The following is a 19,183-nucleotide window of genomic DNA, read 5'->3' as shown; positions in this document are numbered from 1 at the left end:
AGGATGGTGTTCTGCACACAGAAAGCACTCAATAAGTCTGATGATTGATTGATTGAAGTCTGTGCAAGGGTGAGGAGCCGGCTCTGAGTTCATTCAATCGTATTTATTGAGCGCTTACTGTGTGCTAAGCACTTGGGAAATACAAGTTGGCAACATATAGGGACAGTCCCTACCCAACAATGGGCTTACAGTCTAGTTTATTGCTCATAGCCTTCCAGGGAGGCAGCACGCATCACACCTACCTGAGTCTTTCCTGATTCTTCTGCCTGGAAATCAATTGCACAGGGCAATACCCTGACAGGTCCAAGCCACTGGGGAGGAGGGGAAGAAATGATTGCCATTCTTCCCTGAAAGCAGTCAGGGATGGGCCCGCAATAAGCTATTTTCAGACAGAAAACCATCAAGTGGAAAACGAAGAAAATGGTTGGGGAGTTGACTGATGCTGAGACTTTCTGGGACATGTGACTTGCCGATCAATGGCAAGGTTTGTCTCAGGCAAGGGAGCCTGAGGCTTTGTCCTAATATCAACGTATGAGGTTGGGAGTCAGGAGACCTGGGTTCGAGCCCCAGCTCTGCCCTTGGCCAGCTGGGTGACCTTGGGCAAGTCACTTAACTTTTTTGGGTCTTAGTTCCCTCTTCCATAAACTGGGAATCAGATCCCTGCTATCCCTAATAATTATAATTACAGTACTTGTTAAGCTATAACTATGTGACAAGCACCGTATTGAGCACTGGGGTCAATAAAAATATAATAAAATTGGACAAAGTTCCTGTCACGCATGAGGCTCGCAGTCTGAGTAGGGTTGAATTCCCATTTTACAGATGATGAAACTGAAACTGAGGCACAAAAAAGTGAAGTGACTTGTCCTAGATCACTCAGCAGACAGATGATGGAGCTGGGATTAGAACCCAGGTCCTCTGACTCCCAGGCCCAAATTTTTCCATTTTGTCATTCCTAAGTGATAAGTACAGTTCATTGCACCCCGTGGGTGTTTAGTACATATGATTCCCAGCAGGAGGGCAGGGTATTTGAGTCTCCCTTTAGAGCTTCCAATGTTCAGTCCAAGGCCTTCCTGACCAGGGGGAAGAGCCAGTTGGAAAGGTCTGTCATCCCCACACAACCTGCAACCTGCGAGCTGTGGCAGTTGGGGTTTGCTGCTCTTTTGGCTGGGAGATTTGGGACAGTAGTCCTTTGAGGGCTAGGAAAAAGGGGATTGCAGAGGAGACAGGGCAGAGCGCACAAAAGCAAGGGAGATTTTCAGCCTCTGGATCACTCCACTTGTTCTGGGGAATTTAAATTGTCATCCCTGTTGTGAGGTGCTTAGTGAACCCAGGGTAGAGCTTTGGATGAGTAAATGAGGTGAGGAGGAGGAGGCCTAGATCCTCTCCTTCCTCAGTGGCTGCCTCAGTGGGGAGGCTTATGATGAAGGGAGCATGGTGATTGGGTGCCTTTCTCCCCACAGAGTAGGCCTCAGAGGGATAGACCAAGCTAAGCACTGGGATAAACAGCATCTTCTCCACTGTTGGGTAGGGACTGCCTCTATATGTTGCCAACTTGTATTTCCCAAGCGCTTAGTACAGTGCTCTGCACACAGTAAGCGCTCAATAAATACAATTGATGGTGATGATGATGATGATGATCTCCTGGCTATTGCAGCCAGGAGACACTCCCTAATTTCATTTTGAAAATCCATCGGAAAGCCCTTAGCCTTCCCCACGCTTTTCCCAATGGGATGAGGAGTCGGAAGTTCCTGTTTTGCTAGCTTAGCTCTTTGAATCACCTCTATGCAAAACCAAGAACTGATCACTGGAAGGACTAGGAGAATCATGGTGTGGTCACACGTCGACCTCATCTGAGTTAGGGATCGCAAATGCGTTTATATGGCAAAGTCTGGCAACTGGATTTCTATTTCCCCAATCCCCAGTCTGCTTGGGGCACCAGTGGGAGATACCAAAACATTCTGGTAGTGAGTACTTTGAGGCTAAGCCCTAATTTAAGAAATTCCTGTGTGTCTGGCAGTGAACTAAGCCCTGGTTTAGATACAAGATAATCTGGCTGGATGCAATCCCTCTCCCACACAGTGTGCACAGTTTTAATCCTCATTTTACAAATGAGGTAACTGAGGCACAGGGAAGTGAAGTGACTTGCCCAAGGTCATACAGCGGACACATGGCAGAGCCAGGTTTAGAACTCGGGTCTTTCCGACTCCAAAATTCATTCTCTATTCACTAGGCCATGCTGCTTCTCTGTTGCCTTTGCACTTATATACACCCTCAGCCCCACAGCACTTATATACAAATTTGTCATTTGTTCATTTATAGTAATGCCTCTCTCCCCCTCTAGACTGTAAGTTCCTTGTGGGCCGGGAATACGTCTATCAACTCTGTTATATTGTACTCTCCCAGGCCCTTAGTTCAGCACTCTGCACACAGTAAGCGCTCAATAAATATGATAGATTTATTCCAGGCCTGTGTGCTTTCCATTCAGCTAGTTTGCTACTTGGTAGATTGACCAAGCTCTGTGATTTCCTGTCCTGGCTGTCTTCTGGTTATGACTGTACTCTGTTTCCTTCTCAGAGGACTGGTGCTGGGCTCTCTGCCTTCAAACCCACATGGTTGCTGGGAGCTTCTGCCACTGGAGCATAAATTAGGCAGGGAAGCGGTGAGGGTTGTGGGCTTTTGTCTGTTGATGGGGCCAACTTTGAGAGAGGACTCAGGGGGCCACTTGAAGCATTAAGTGCTGCTTTTCAGAGCTGAAACAATCTTGGATTATCTCTGAAGTGAGTCCTTCTAGCCCCCATGAAAGCTTTAGAAGCCTCATTTAAAAACTTTCACATGGAGTCAGAGATTTTTTTTTCCTCTTGAGAAAATGAAATGTATCAGCCAAAAGTTAGGATCTGCGTATTTAGCACCTTCTCCTCCTTCCTCTCTTCACCCCTTTCCTCCCCCTCTTTCTAATCCCCCTTCCCCTAATTCTTCCTAGTTCCTCTCTTCCTCCTCCTCCTCCTCCTGTCTCGACTTATCCTCCTCTTCCTCCATCTCCTCCTCTCTGTCTTCTTCTTTTGTATTCTATCGAGTGCTAGGAAAAGCCCCCTGCACACAGTAGGAGCTAAAGAAGTGCTACGGATGGACTGTGCTGTTGGAGATTTCCCAGACATGAGGAAGACTTTACTGTGTCCCCACCGTGGTGTAGTGGCCTTGGGAAAGCTGCTCTGAGGAAGAGCTTCCTTGAGAGCCAGGATTTCCAAGCTTTGGGTGTTCTCAGTGGTGATGGGTACCTCCTCTTCCTCACTCTCTCCCTGACCCCCTGCATTCTGGCTTCCCCCTCCTGCTCTTCATGGAAGTGGCCCTCTTTAAGATCACCAATTACCTCCTTGCCAAATCCAAGGACCTTAACTCCATCCTAATCAATAGCATTTATTCAGTGCTGACTGTGTACAGAGCACTGTAGTAAGTGCTTGGGAGAGTACAAAATAAGAATAAAACACATTCCCTGCCCACAACGAGCTTACAGTCGACCTCTCAGCTACCTTGGGCCATGGCTTCACTGACCGACACGGTCCTCTCCGATTCGTCTCCTATCTCTCTGACAGCTCCTTTTAAGTCTCTTTTAAAGGCTTCTCCTCCGCCTCCCTCCCAGTAACTGTAGGTGTGCCTCAGGGCTCAATTCTGGGTTCCTCTCTATCCTCTATCAACATCGACTCTCTTGGTAAACTCATTTTCTCCTGTGACTTGAAACCACCACCTTGAGATGGATGATTCTCAAATTTACTGCTCCAGCCCTGACCTTTGTGCTCTGCAGGCTTGTATTTTCTCCTGCCTACAGGAGAACACTACCTTCTTGTCCCACCAACACCTCAAACTTAACATGTCTGCATCAGAAGTCCTCCTCTTCCTCCCCTCCCCTAATTTTCCTCCGACTAGACAGCACCCATCATCCTCCCTGTTTCACAAGCCCATCACCTTGTCATTATCCTCAACACATCTCTCGTTCAACCCACACGTTCAATCCGTCACGACATTCTATTGGTTCCACCCTTTCCTCTCCATTTAAACTACCAGGCTGATCCAAGCACTCACCGTTTCCCTCTTTGAAAACTGCGCTGACCTCCCTTCTCCTGTCCGCACTTCAGTCTGTTGCCCCAGACATTTTTCCTTTAAGCCATCCAGTCCACATTTCCCCACTGTTCATAAACCTCCAGTGGTTTCACATCTTCATCAAACTGAAACTCCTTATTGTCAGTTTAAAGCCTTCAATCAGTTCTCTCCCTCACCTCACAGATCTGCTTCTGTAACCCAGCCCACATACTTTCTCCTCTAATGCCCACCCACTCTCTCTATCTCAATCTTGTCTGCCTCACCACTGATCCCTTGCCCTCATTCATTCAATCTTATTTATTGAGCACTTACTGTGTGCAGAGCACTGTACTTAGCGCTTGCACTGCCCACATTCTCCCTTGACCTGGAGCTCTCTCCCCCTTCACATCCCGCAGTCCCCTACTCTGCCTACCTTTGAGCCTTTATAAAAATCTTATCTCCTCCAAGAGGCCTTTCCAGACTAAGCCCTTTACTTCATTCATTCATATATATTGAATACTTAGTGGCTACAGAGCACTGTACTAAGCGCTTGGGAGAGTACAAGAAGCAGCAGCAGTGTGGCTCAGTGGAAAGAGCACAGGCTTTGGAGTCAGAGATCAGGGGTTTAAATACCGGCTCCACCAGTTGTCAGCTGTGTGACTTTGGGCAAGTCACTTAACTTCTCTGTGCCTCAGTTCCCTCATCTGTAAAATGGGGATTAAGACTGTGAGCCCCCCATGGGACAACCTGATCACCTTGTAACCTCCCCAGCACTTAGAACAGTGCTTGGCGCATAGTAAGTGCTTAATAAATGCTATTATTATTATTACAATATGGGAATAAACGGACACATTCCCTGACCACAATGAGTTTACAGCTTCCCCATCTGTCTTGTCCTTTGCATCAACTCTACACTTGGCTGTGTACCCCTCAAGCACTGTGATAAGCACTCCACCCTCAGACCCAGAGTACTTATGTAGGTAGCCTCTAAACTATAAGCTTGTATGGAAAGCAACAAGCAGCTCATTCAGTGGAAGGAGCATGGGCTTAGGAGTCAGAGGATGTGGGTTCTAATCCTGACTGTGACCTTGGGCAAGCCACTTAACTTCTCTGTGCCTCAGTTACCTCATCTGTGAAATGGGAATTAAGACTGTGAGCCCCACATGGGACAACCTGATTACCTTGTATCTATCCCAGCTCTTAGAATAGTGCTCGACACATAGTAAGTACTTAACAAATACCATAAATATTATTATGGACAGGGAACATGTCTGATAATTCTGTTGAACTCTCCCAAGTGCTTAGAATAGTGCAGTGCATGTAGTAAGTGCTCAATAAATACCATCAACTGATTGACCCAGCATTGTAGTGGGAGAAGCAGTGTGGCCTAGTGGAAAGAGCACGGTCCTAGGAGTTAGAAGGACCTGAGTTCTAATCCCAACTCTGCCACTTGTCTGCTGTATGACCTTGGGCAAGACCCATCACTTTTCTGTGCCTCAGTTTTCTCACCTGTAAAGTGGGGATTTTCTGTGACCTCCATGTGGGACATGAACTATGTCCAATCCGATTAGCTTGAGTCCATCCCAGAGCTCAGTACAGTGCCTGATATGTAGTAAGCACTTATTAAATATCATTTAAAAAAATCCCAGGAAGGAATGTACCCTAGGAAACACTGAAATCTCCCAGGAAAAACGGGTGACCTTGGCTCCTGCATCTTCCTCCACTGGAGGCTACCTGCGTGGCTTTTTTGCAACAGTTCAAGTTTTCTTATAAATTGAAAAGATTAAAAAACCTCCAGGATGATGAAAAGGAAGATGATTATGCATAATTTAGTCATCGTGTCGCTCTGTGTCGAATTGGAATGACAAATGGGGCATTTAACCCTCTTAATGAAGATCAAGATTTCCTATTTTATTTTCAAGTTAGTGTAATTGTGGAAACTTCAGATGGCTTGGGTGTTTCTGTTGATAGAGTATTGATGCGATGAGCTGGAAGACAGAAGAGAGTCCACCCCAACTCAAATCTAGTTTCTACAAGGGAAAAAAAAATATTATTCACCAGACCCATGTGTAGTTGAGGGGCTGAGCCTGGAACTTCATTACAAAAATCACAGAGAGAATCCTTGTCAAACATTCCCACTTTGGATTTCCCTGGATAGAAAAAGTCCACCCACTCTTGAAATGTGTTTGTTTTAAGATCTCGCAGCTTCAGCTGTTTTCAGATGTTGCCTTGCCCCCTGAAAGACTTTCTCCTCCTCATGGAGAGAGAAATACCATTCATTGGAGCCACTGACCTGCTCTGAAATCCACCCTGGGAGAGGGTGGGGTATTTATTAAGCACCCCCTGGGTGTAGTGCACTATATTAAGCACTGGAGGATGAACAGCTTGACCACAGGGAATGTTCAACTACCCACAAGGAGCTTCCACTTGGTCAGGAGTTAAATACAACATTCCTTCCTAAGGAGCTGAATTTCTCCAACTCGAAGTTCGCCCTGACAAAATAGGTCTTCCAGCTCTTGCCAAGGGAAGGTCAATGACAGGATCAAAGATTTAGGTCCCTGACTAGCCAGTCGAGCCCTGGCTTTCTGTGGGCTAAAGGGCCCAGTCCTCATTGTGAACTAGGCTTCTCCCCATCTACACTGTAAGCTCGTTATGGGCAGGGAATGTGTCTGTTATGTCATTGTATTATACTCTCCCAAGCGCTTAGTACAGTGCTCTGCACACTGTAAGTGCTCAGTAAATCTGGTCGACTGACCTACTGTGTGCATCCTGGCTCAGTGGAAAGAGCCCGGGCTTTGGAGTCAGAGGTCATGGGTTCAAATCCCAGCTCCACCAATTGTCATCTGTGTGACTTTGGGCAAGTCGCTTAACTTCTCTGTGCCTCAGTTACCTCATCTGTAAAATGGGGATTAAGACTGTGAGCCCACTGTGGGACAACCTGATCATCTTGTATCCCCCCCCAGCGCTTAGAACAGTGCTTTTCACATAGTAAGTGCTTAATAAATGCTATTATTATCATTATTATCCATTGCTCCAACCTGGTGGAAACCAGCAAATCATTGGGGAAAAGTCATGTCTCTCAACAGATGGTCAGGGTTAGACTAGCACCCAGGAGTGGGCATCTCTTTGCCAGATCCCACCCTGCCCAGAGTGTTGAGGGGAACATCCATGATACCACGTAAAGTTGAGGCGCTGGCATTGATGGGGAATCAGAGCTGATGGAAGGAGAGCTGAGGCCACCAGTGCTGTTAGTGGGTCGCTTGAGAAATGCAGGACCACAGGGCTCCACGGTACTCAGAGTGTTAGCATTGATCCAGTGCTTACTATATGCCAAGCATTGTGCTGTACCCTGGGGTGTATACAGGATAGTCATATTGGGTCCCGTACCTGCCCCACATAGGGCTCACAATCTAAGAAGAGGGAGGCCATGTCTTGTAATGCCCATTTTACAGGTGAAGAAGCTGAAGCCCACAGGGGGTGATTTCCCACTGGCCAGTGACCCAGGTCTCCTCCTCTCAGTCCCCTGATGTTTCCTATGGGCCATGTGGTTTCAGTTGACAAAACGGACCAGGGACAATAATGTGCGTCTAACAGAGAGAGGTAAGGGAGCAATTTCAGCCAATCGGAGGAGAGTTTGGGTTCACATAGTTGGAACCCAGATATCAGAAATTGAAACATATGTAAAGAAAAGCAGCATGGACTAATGGGAAGATCAGGGGACTGGGACTTAGAAAACATTGGTTCAAATCCCAATTGTGTCACTGGACTGCCTGGTGACTTTGAGTGAGTCACTTAAACTTTCTGGGCCTCAGTTTTCTGCTCCCTAAAGTGGGAATAAGATTACCGCTTTCCCTCCTATCTAGATTGGGAAGGAGCATGGCCTAGTGGAAAGAGCACAGGCCCAGGAGTCAGAGAACCTGGGTTCTAATCCCAAACCTGCCACTTACTACCGTATGACCTTGGGCAAGTCACTTATCTGTTCCACATTTCCCTCACTAGCAAAATGGGGAATCAATACGGGTCCTCCCTCCTACTTAGGCTGTGCACCCATTGTAGGTCCCTGATTATCTTATATCTACCCCAATGCTTAGTACAGTGCTTGGCATATAATAAGTGCTTAAGAAATATCATTTTGTGGGACAGAGACTGTGTCTGATCTGCTCAAACTGCACTTACTTCAATGCCTAGTATATGCTTAACAAATACCACTATTGAAGCCTATGCAGAAGTGAAGAGAGGAGAAGAAAGAAGTGACTTTTTCCTGGCCTTCCCATGAGACTCACGGCAGAAGTATGGGATGGCCATTTTTCACTTTACAATACTGCAGCACTCAGAACTGGAGCACTGCAGCTCTCAGTTGGTTAGGTCTCTGAAGTGACAGGTGTAGACAGGAGGGCTTTCTGCTGAAAATTCAGATGAGAACAAAGGGCTGGAATCAGCCAATCACTCATATTTATTGACAGTTTACTGTGGTGCAGGGCCCTATACTAAGCATTTGGGAGCATATACACAACAGTAATTCAGGCACATGTTTGCTCACAACGAGCTTAAAGTCTAGAGGAGGCTGGAACTGTTCATAATCTGGATTCAACAACGGTTGTGCATCTCCAGTTGAGTTCTTGTGTCCCCATGACAGCTGTGTCTCACTGCCTCTCTCCCAGAATGCAAACAGGAGATTTCTCTGCATCAGTTTTCCCTCCGACAAGCGGGTAGTTCTAAAGAGCTATCAGTTCCACGATGAGAATTTTCCATGCGGTTGGAGACGAAACTCCAGAAGTTCACCAATGCTTAGAAGACCAAGAACAAGTATTTTCTTCCCGAAAATTGAATGTCAGATTGAATTTGAAATGTTTACAGAGGAAGTTTCCCCGTGTTCATTATGATCGAAATGATAAATGATTACGGTTTCTTTCCAGGGATAATGCATTTCTTTAAACTTGCAATTTTGTCCTGGCTCTGAATAAAAAGTTTCTGTAGGCTTATGCTTCTGCAGACCGCTTCCAAAGCACTTGGGGTTTAATAAGAAATAGGATGTAAGTTCTCTAGCCAAGAACCACCATAAAAGTGATTAATTATTGTGCATGTTTCTAAAAAGAGACATCATTTTTTCCCTTAACTTACAGTTCCCTCCCAAAGCACAAAAGGAGAGTGTGTGTGTGTGTGTGTGTGTGTGTGTGTGTGTGTGTGTGCGTGTGAGTGAGTGAGAGAGAGAGAGATCATCTCTGAGCCCTTGGAAGTGGTGATAAGACAGTTTCATCATCTTCTGTTTCTTAGCTAGTCATAGCCGATTATTAGGCTATTCATAGATTTCTGTCAGGTGTTTCTGGCCATTATGGCTGACAGTTGCAGTCATTCAGATGCATTTTTGACTGGCATTTGACATTGAAGAGGGGAACAGGGAGTTTTTTATTTGAAAGAAGATAAAGCCAGAGCTCTAATGGATGGATCGTGGTGAAAGAGGCCTGGCCATTAATGGTAGAATGGTTTCACAGCTGGTCTCCCTGCTTCCCGCTGTACTGCGACTCGGGTGGAAAGAGTTGGAGGAGAGGTTCTTTCTGTTCCAACTCCATCCTTGTACATACCTCCTCCCTCTGTCGGCCCCTGCTTCAGCCCAGAAGTGGCTCCTATCATGTGCTCCAGGGTCTAGGCATAATTCCTGATCAGGAGAGGAGCTGGGAGAGAGAGAGAGAGAGAGAGTGTGTGTGTGTTTGTGTGTGTGTGTGTTGGGGACAGTTTTTGGGGGAGGGGTGTAGTAATTATCACTCCAATGGGCTGGAACCATCTAACTCTGGAGACACATTGACAAAAATCTTTTTCTAACCTCAGCGTTATGGCATTTCCCACTCACCATCCGGTTTCCAGGATGTGGGATTAAGACAGAATGGATTTAGCTAAGATAATGATGCCATGATACATTAGTCTTGTTATTTATTGCATTATTAACCTTTTTCTTCTCGATTAACGGCCCATAATTTTACCAAGAATACATACAGGGGCGAGAAATTAAGACGCGGTCATAATTCCACCTGTGGACCTTTTGTTTATGACACTCATTAAACAGCAACCTATCCTGCGGGCTCCAGGCTGTCTAGACACAAAAGTATGAAGGAAAGGCTCCCTCTCCCATCCCCAAAGATTCCACCTGAAATTGCTTCAACTCCCCTCCCTCCTGACTACCACCGAGTCGTTTGAGCCTCTGTTTGTTCTCCTTTCTACCCAGCCTGTTCTTCCCAGAGAGTAGGGATGGTGGTGGTCAGCATTTCTGATTTCTCCTGAGCCTCTGTTTGTTCTCCTTTCTACCCGGCCTGTTCTTCCCAGAGAGTAGGAATGGTGGTGGTCAGCATTTCTGATTTCTCCTGATACCCACCGGGCACTGAAAACAGTTTCCTTTTTCAGCTAGACCTCCACAAGCCCATCCTGCTTGGGAGAGCCTGCAGAATCTGGTGACTTACACTCGCTGAGTTCAAGGATATTTTAGGGGCTGAGCCTGGAGTTCTCCCTCTTCCACCCAATCCCTCAGCCCCAGCGGTGAGTGAGGAAGCTGGTTAAAGAATAGTAAAGCCCAATTCTGGCCGCAGTTGCATGGCCTCTGTCCCCAGGCTCTCTCCCCTACTTCAGGCTAAGTTGGTCTGGCAGAGTATGGTAGGTAGTGCCCATGATCCCTGCCCCTGAGGATCTTACGATCTACAAACAAGGGAAAAAGCAGGGAATGGAGAGTTGTGTAACAGCTGGGACTCTAACCTGTTATATACTGTTCTCTCCAGTGCTTTGTACAGTGCTCTGTGCATAGTAAGCTCTCAATAAATACCACTGATGGTGATTATGATGAGAGCCACAACATTGGAGCATTGAAATTTCCTCGTGGGAAGCCTGCCATTGATACCATGGAAGCTGACTTTGAAATGAGAGTATTTGGTGGCAGAATGAGTTGGCTGGGGGGAACAAGCTCTTCTTAACTGCTCTCTCCTGAAGGGAGTATGCATAATTGTCTCCCAAGCTAGGCAGCTATAAGAATGGTCTATCAAGTTTTGAGGCTGGATGAGCAAAGGAACAGTGCTCCAGCCCTTAGAACATTGTTCCAGCACTTAGAACGGTGATTGGCACATAGAGAGTGCTTAACAAATACTATTATCATTATTATTATTATTATTATTATTATTATTATTATTAAAGGGTCTGTAGAAGCCTCACTATGAATAGGGCATTCTCGCTATAAAGCTCGTATAATTAATCAAAATTCTAATGTTTGAGTGGACTTGGGTACTTTTTTGGGGGGAGGGGTGGTGTTTAAATGCTCACAACATGCCAGGCATTGTGCTAAGAATTGGGTTAGAAAGAGGCTAATCAGGTTGAAGCAGTCCATGTCTCACATAGGGCTCACAGTCTTATTCCCCATTTTTCAGATAAAGTAACTGAGGTACAGAGAAATTAAGTAGAGAGGCAGCGTGGCTTAGTAGAAAGAGCATGGGCTTGGGAGTCAGAGGTTGTGGGTTCGAATCCCAGTTCTGCCACTTGTCAGCTGTATGACTTTGGGCAAGTCACTTAACTTCTCTGTGCCTCTGTTACCTCATCTGTAAAATGGGAACCAAGACTGAGAGCCCCCCATGGAACAACCTGATAACCTTGTATCTAACCCAGTGCTTAGAACAGTGCTTTGCACATAGTGAGTGCTTAACACATACTATACACATACATAATACACTCTACACATACATAATCATTATCATTATTATTGTGACTTACCCAAGGTCACACACCAGACAAGTGACAAAGCCAGGATTAGAACCCAAGTCCTTAAGACTCCCAGGCCCATCTCCTATGCACTAGACAATCCTGCTTCTCAAACATATGTTTTTTTCAAATGTAAATCCAGGAAAATGTGCTTAGCACCTACCAAGTTCAGAGCACTCTTCAAGAAGCTTGGGAGAATATCACAGAAACAATAGCAATAATAATAATTAGGGTATTTAAGTGCTTACTGTGAGGTAAGCATTGTACTAAGCACTGAGGAAGAGACAAGAAAATTAGGTCTGACATATCCCTTGTCCACATTAGGGCTCCGTTTTAATAGGAGGGAGAGCAGGAAGACATGCATACTCTATAGCATGCAGTTTCATTCCATAGTTGGGATAGAATTTGATGCAAGAATTTGGGCATGTCTTTCCCACAACACAGGCCACAAGTTGATGCAAATAGATTTGGTGCAGAAAGAAAATGTAGCAGGCATGCACATGGAGTCACAGACCTGGAAAGAGGGGTGCTCACAGTAGTGGCGGAAGGCTCAGTGGAAAGAGCGAGGGCCTGAGAGTCAAAGGATCTGGGTTCCAATCCCAGCTCCACCACTTGTCTGCCGTGGGACCTTGGGCAAGTCACTGAAGTTCTCTGTGCCTCAGTTTCCTCACCTATAAAATGTGGATTCAATACCTGTTCTCCCTTCTACTAAGCTTGGGAGCCCTGTTTGGAACAGGGACTGTGTCCAACCTGATTATCCTGTAACTTCCTCAGTGCATAGAACAGCGCTTAACACATAATACGCACTTCATAAATACCACAATCATCATTAATAGTAGTAGTAATAGCACTTGTGTGACCTCTGATTGTAGAGCTCACCTCCTCCAGGAGGCCTTCCCGGATGGAGCCCCCTTTTTCCTCTTCTCCTCCCCATCCCCACTGCTCTACCTCCTTCCCCTCCCCACAGCACTTGTATATATTTGTACAGATTTATTACTCTATTTTACTTGTCCATATTTACTATTCTATTTATTTTGTTAATGATGTGCATATAGCCTTAATTCTATTTGTTCTGACGATTTTGACACCTGTCCACATGTTTTGTTTTGTTGTCTGTCTTCCCCTTCTAGCCTGTGAGCCCGTTGTTGGGTATGGACCGTCTCTATGTGTTGCCGACTTGTACTTCCCAAGTGCTCAGTACAGTGTTTTTCACACAGTAAGCGCTCACTAAATATGATTGAATGAATGGGCTCCCTCTCCATTTTGCATCATCTGTGCACTTGGATCTATACCCTTTGGTCACTTGGCATTCACCCAGCACCCAGCACTTATGAACCTTTCTGTACTTCATTTTTATTAACAACTTTCTCCCCCTCTAGACTGTGGGTTCACTGTGGGCAGGGTACATACTTATCAACTCTGTTGTACTCTACCGAGTACTTAACAGTGAGCTCTGTACACAGTAAGTGCCCCAAAAATACCACTGATTGATTGGAATCAATCAGTAATTTAGACTGTGAGCCCACTGTTGGGTAGGGACTGTCTCTATATGTTGCCATCTTTTACTTCCCAAGCGCTTAGTACAGTGCTCCGCACACAGTAAGCGCTCAATAAATATGATTGATTGATTGACTGGAAAGTACAGAACAAACGAATGTCACAGTCCCTGTCCACAAGGAGCTTGGGAGAGACAGAAAGTAAACTATTTACATGTAATCAAAGGAAGTATTTGAATATATAGTTGAACAGCATATCTAAATATTCAGTCGTGCTCTCATTGCATTTATTCATTCAATCGTATTTATTGAGCACTTACTGTGTGCAAAGCACTGTACTAAGCCCTTGGAAAGAACAAAATTTGGCAACAGAGAGAGAGAGATCTAAGTCCTAGAGATGGCTGGTGGGTTTGCATGACTTGATGTGCCAGGAGTCAGAGAAGACTTGTTCAAGGGGGAGTCATTTTAGGAGGGTGTTGAGCGTGGGAAACGCTGTGGTCTGTGGGATTTGAGGAGGAAGGGACTTTGAGTCCAGGAGAAACAGAGTCGGCGAGGGGACCAGTGTGGGGGAGGCGAGAACGAAGTACAACAACTAAGAAAGCAGATGGCAGGCTGCCTCTTTAGAGCCAGCTGGGAAGAAGGAAAGAGATAGGGAGGGGTAAGAGAGTGATGAGGACATTTTTGCCATTTTTTTATGGTATCTGTTAAGCGCTTATTATGAGGCAAGCACTGATCTACGGGCTCGGGGTAGATATAAGGTAATCAAGCCAGACACGGTCTGTGTTCCACATGGGCCTTATAGTCTCAATCCTCATTTTACAGATGAGGCAACTGAGGCACGGTAAAGTGGCTTGCCCAAGATCGCACAACAGACAAGCGGCAGAGCTGAGACTAGAACCCAGGTCCTTCTGATTCCCAGGCCCACGCTCCATCCACTAGGTCATGTTCCTCAATTTCTCTTGTGGTGGTGGCCATTTTCCCTAAAAGCTAACTGGTGAGGCCATCAACAATAGGGAGGGAGGCCTTGGGGGCAAAGGGGGCTTGAGGAGGGAGTTACAGGTTTGGAATAACTGGTGGGGGGTGATGAGGGAGGAATGAAAGAGGGAGCTGAATTACAGTAACAGAGAATGGATTTGAAGTGGTACAGGTGGACCTGGTGGCTGGGTCTCTGTAGGCTGCGTGACTGCAGGAGCAGAGGAGGGGGCTTATAGGGGCTGGGATGCAGAATGATGGAGGTGCTAGGACAGGTTGGGGGGCAGAAGGTTCAGGTTGGTTGGAAAGGACAGGTTGAGGACCTGGGCTTTAGCCTAAGAGAGAAGCAGCATGGCTTAGTGGAAAGAGCACGGGCTTGGGAGTCAGAGGACATGGATTCTAATCCCAGCTCTGCCACTTGTCTGCTATGTGGCTTTGGACAAGCCACTTCATTCATTCATTCATTCATTCAATCAATCGTATTTATTGAGCACTTAGTGTGTGCAGAGCACTGTACTAAGTGCTTGGGAAGTACAAGTTGGCAACATAACTTCACTTCTCTGTGCCTCAGTTACCTCATCTGTAAAATGGGGATTAAGACTGTGAGCACCACAGGGGACAACCTGACTACCTTGTATTTACCCCAATGCTTAGAACACTGGGTTGGCACATGGTTGGCACATGGTAAACACTTAACAAATAACATAATTATTATCATTATTATTACTATGATGTGATGAGAGAGTCTGGTGGGGGTGAGAATGGCCGAAATGGATACAGCGGGCCAGAGCGTGGAGGTGGTGGGGAAAGTGAGGACCACGATTAAGGTAGGATGTGGAGATGGGTCAGCAGTTATGGTCAGGCACTGGGAAGCGGGGGGCTGGGTGGTGGGAATGCAGCCATGATGAAATCCAGCCTGACTCCATGTAAATGTGTGTGAAGTAGGATCTGCGGGTTTGAATTAGGATCAAGACTCGGGCAAGGCACTTAACTTCTTGGTGCCTCAGTTACTTTATCTGTAAAATGGGGATTAAGACTGTGAGCCCTTTCGGGGACAGGGACTGGCTCTATCTTGACTAGCTTGTATTTACCCCAGAGCTTAGTACTGTGCCTGGCACATAGTATCCTGACTCACAGACATTTCCTTTTTCCACTAAGCCATCAGGGAAATAGAGGGAGAAGCAAAGGGGAACATATCTTCCCACAGTACACTGCATTCTGATTTCCCAGCAGCCTCCTAAGGTTCTGATCACTGTGAAGTCTTCACTGCCTTCTGCCTCACAGTGGGTCGCAGATGCCAATTAACCGGTCTCCAGGTGACCAGCTGCTGGGCCTATATTCTGAGGCTCAGTTGGCCCATGCAGCTCATGCAGCTTCAAAGGTGGGAGGGAGCCAACCGGCTGGCCTCCAGGGTGACCGTATCCGCCATGCCGAGTTCTGACTCAGCCAGGCCGTTCCCAAGCCCAGAGAAAGTGGCTTTCTCTCACCCGCCAGGGTTTCAGTCCTCGCCTCCTCCCCTCTCAGACAGGCAGAGCTGCACAGGATGCAGCCAGAGGTAAGCCTGGGAGGAGGAGGCCAACTCCACTCTTCCAGAAGCTTCTAGGGCACACAGGCTGCACCAGAACAGCAGCTGGTGCAGTGTCAGGAAGGAGCGGGTAGATTTGTAGAAAGAGGTCCTGGAATACAGAAAGGAGGACTGTTCCACAGACTCCTACCCCTTAAGAGGTAGGATTTATTTAATCTTGTTAGTATGTTTGGTTTTGTTCTCTGTCTCCCCCTTTTAGACTGTGAGCCCACTGTTGGGTAGGGACTGTCTCTATATGTTGCCAATTTGTACTTCCCAAGCACTTAGTACAGTGCTCTGCACATAGTAAGCGCTCAATAAATATGATTGATGATGATGATGATAAGAGGGAGGGAGATGGTGGTTCCCACAGTAGTAGGAGCCAGACCCCTGCCCTCACTCACCCCAGCTCTAACCAGCCCTGAGAGGGTGGGCTCAGACTAAGTCCAAAATTGTGGCTCTCTGGCCCGTTTGTTTCTTGAAGCCTTCCCCCTTCCTGTCATTCATTCATTCATTCAGTCAGTCGTCTTTATTGAAAACTTACTGTGTGCAGAGCATTGTAATAAGCCCCCAGGAGACAGCAATAAAAGAATAAATAGACCCATTCCGTGCTCACAATGAGCTTATAATCTAGAGGGGGGATACAGACATCCCTACCCAGAATCCCTGTTCCCCTTCCCACCCTGGCCTCGCCATGACAAGTTGGTACTCTGTATTCTGGGTCCATTTGGGGAAATGCATGGAATTTGTGAGAAGCAGTGCTGCCTAGTGGATAGAGCCTGGGCCTGGGATTCAGAAGGCCCTGGGTTCTGGTCCTGGCTCTGCCACCTGTCTGTTGAGTGACCTTGGGCAAGTCACTTCAGCTCTCTGTGCCTCAGTTACCTCATCTGTAAAGTGGGGAGTAAAACGGTGAGCCCCATGTGGGACAGGGACGGTGTCCAATCTGATTACCTTGTATGTACCCCAGCGCTTAGACCAGTGCCTGGCCCATAGTAGCGCTTAACTAATAGCATTAAAAAAACCCCAAACTGTGAAGTCGATTAGGTCAGGCCAGGAAGTCTTCATGGAGGAAGTGGGATGTTGAGAGCCCTTACTGGGGCAAGGTGACTAAAGGACAGAGATTCCAGGGCATAGTATCAGACCCCAGTCCCACCACTGTACTAGACACTTGGGACAAATCGATCAATAGAAGATCCATTCTCTGCCCTCAGGACCTCCCATCTGTGAGGCCCGTGTGAAACCTGATTATTTTAGGTCTGAATCTCAGCACTTAGATCTTGGTACATAGTAAGTGCTTAGCAAGTATTATTATTATTACCATTATTATTAGTGGTATTATTGTTATTACCATTATTATTAGCAGTATTATTGTTATTACCATTATTATTAGCGGTAGAGTCAAACTCTGAAATCATTCCCAGATAGGAGGATGATGAAGTGCATATGCAGATAAATTACTGCTTAAGTGTGAGGGTGTGTAAATGGATGCGTACAGCAGTACTCCAAGAGCTTGTGACATGATGATGGCATTTGTTAAGTGCTTACTATGTTCCAAGTACTGTTCTAAGCTCTGGGGTAGATATGAGGTTAGCAGGTTGTCCCACATGGGGCTCACAGTCTTACCCACATTCCCTATCCGCAATGAACTTAGAGTCCAGAAGGGAAGTCAGACATTAATATAAATAAATTACAAGTATGTACTAAAGTCCTGTGGGGCTGGGGTGGGGGGGGTGAATAAAGGGAGCAAGTCAGGGCAACTCAGAAGGGAGTTGGGGAAGAGGAGAGAAGGGTTTAGGGAAGGCTTCTTGGAGGAGAGAAGAATAAAAATAATAATGATATTATTAAGCGTTTACTGTGTGCCAAGCACCATTCTAAGCGGTGGGGTACATACAAGAAGAAGCAGCGTGAGAAGCAGCGTGGATCAGAGGAAAGAGCATGGGCTTTGGAGTCAGAGGTCCTGAGTTCAAATCCTGATTCGCCAATTGTCAGCTGTGTGACTTTGGGCAAGTCACTTAACTTCCCTGTGCCTCAGTTACCTCATCTGTAAAATGGGGATTAAGACTGTGAGCCCCCTGTGGGACAACCTGATTACCTTGTAACCTCCCCAGCGCTTAGAACAGTGCATTGCACATAGTAAGCACTTAATAAATGCCATCATTATTATTATTACAAGGTAATCTGGTTGTCCCACATCAGGCTCACAGTCTTAATCTCCATTTTACAGACGAGGTAAATAAGGCACAGAGAAGTTAAATGACTTGCCCATAGTCACACAGCTGATAAGCAGTGGAGTTGGGATTAGAACCCACGACCTCTGACTCCCAAGCCCATTCTCTTTCCACTAAACTCTTTGCCTTCAATAAGACAATGAGGTTGGGGAGAGTAATTGTCTGTCAGATAGGAGGGAGGGCATTCTATTCATTTAGTCGAATTTATTGAGCGCTTACTGTCTGCAAAGCACTGTACTAACTGCTTGGGAGAGTAAAATAAAGCAACAGACACATTTCCTGCCCAAAATGAATTCCAGGCCAGAGGCAGGACATGAGTGGGATGTCAACAAGGAGATAGACAAGACCAAGATACTGTGAGAAGTTAGTATTAGATGAGTGAATAGCTGAATGGAGGAGGTGCTTGAGTGACCTAGAAGACTAGCAAGCTGAGCACAAGGATGACACTGAGTTCTCAGCTTTGTTTGCATTGAGACATCCTTCTTCCGTGAAAGAAACTATGCAGTGATACTAGGAGACATATTACGAGCCAGGAAATTGATGAAAAAATTGCAGATTTACAAAACCGTTCCCTCTGGATCGCCATTATTATTCATAGTGTTATTGTTATTGGTATTAATATTGTTATTATGATCTCATTATTTGAGTTGGAATCAAACACTTATTTTTCCCAAGCAAGGTCAAGACATTTTTTTCCCCTTATACCACCCCTTTGAGGTAAGGAGAGGCAGGGGTTATCATCCCCATTTTCTAGATGAACTAACCAAGGGCTGGAAACATTGTGACTTGTCCCAGATCCCATGGCAGGCAAGTAGAGGGAATAGACACTTCCAGACTCTAAATTCGTTGTGGGTAGGGAACATGTCAACCAAATCTGTTATATTGTACTCTGCCAAGCGCTTACTATAGTGCTCTGCACAGAGTTAGCAGCATAGGGAAAGCAGTATGGCTTAGTGGGTAGAGCATGAACCTGGGAATCCAAAGATCAAGGGTTCTAATCGGCTCCTCCACTTGCCTGCTGTGTGACCTTGGAAAAGTCACTGCACTTCTCTGGGCCACAGTCACCTCATCTATAAAATGAGGATTGAGACTATGAGCCCCATATGGGACAGGGA

The sequence above is a fragment of the Tachyglossus aculeatus genome, chromosome 9 (genome assembly GCF_015852505.1).
Source record: "Tachyglossus aculeatus isolate mTacAcu1 chromosome 9, mTacAcu1.pri, whole genome shotgun sequence".
Classification (NCBI taxonomy): Eukaryota; Metazoa; Chordata; class Mammalia; order Monotremata; family Tachyglossidae; genus Tachyglossus; species Tachyglossus aculeatus.
This window is presented reverse-complemented; position numbering follows the sequence as displayed.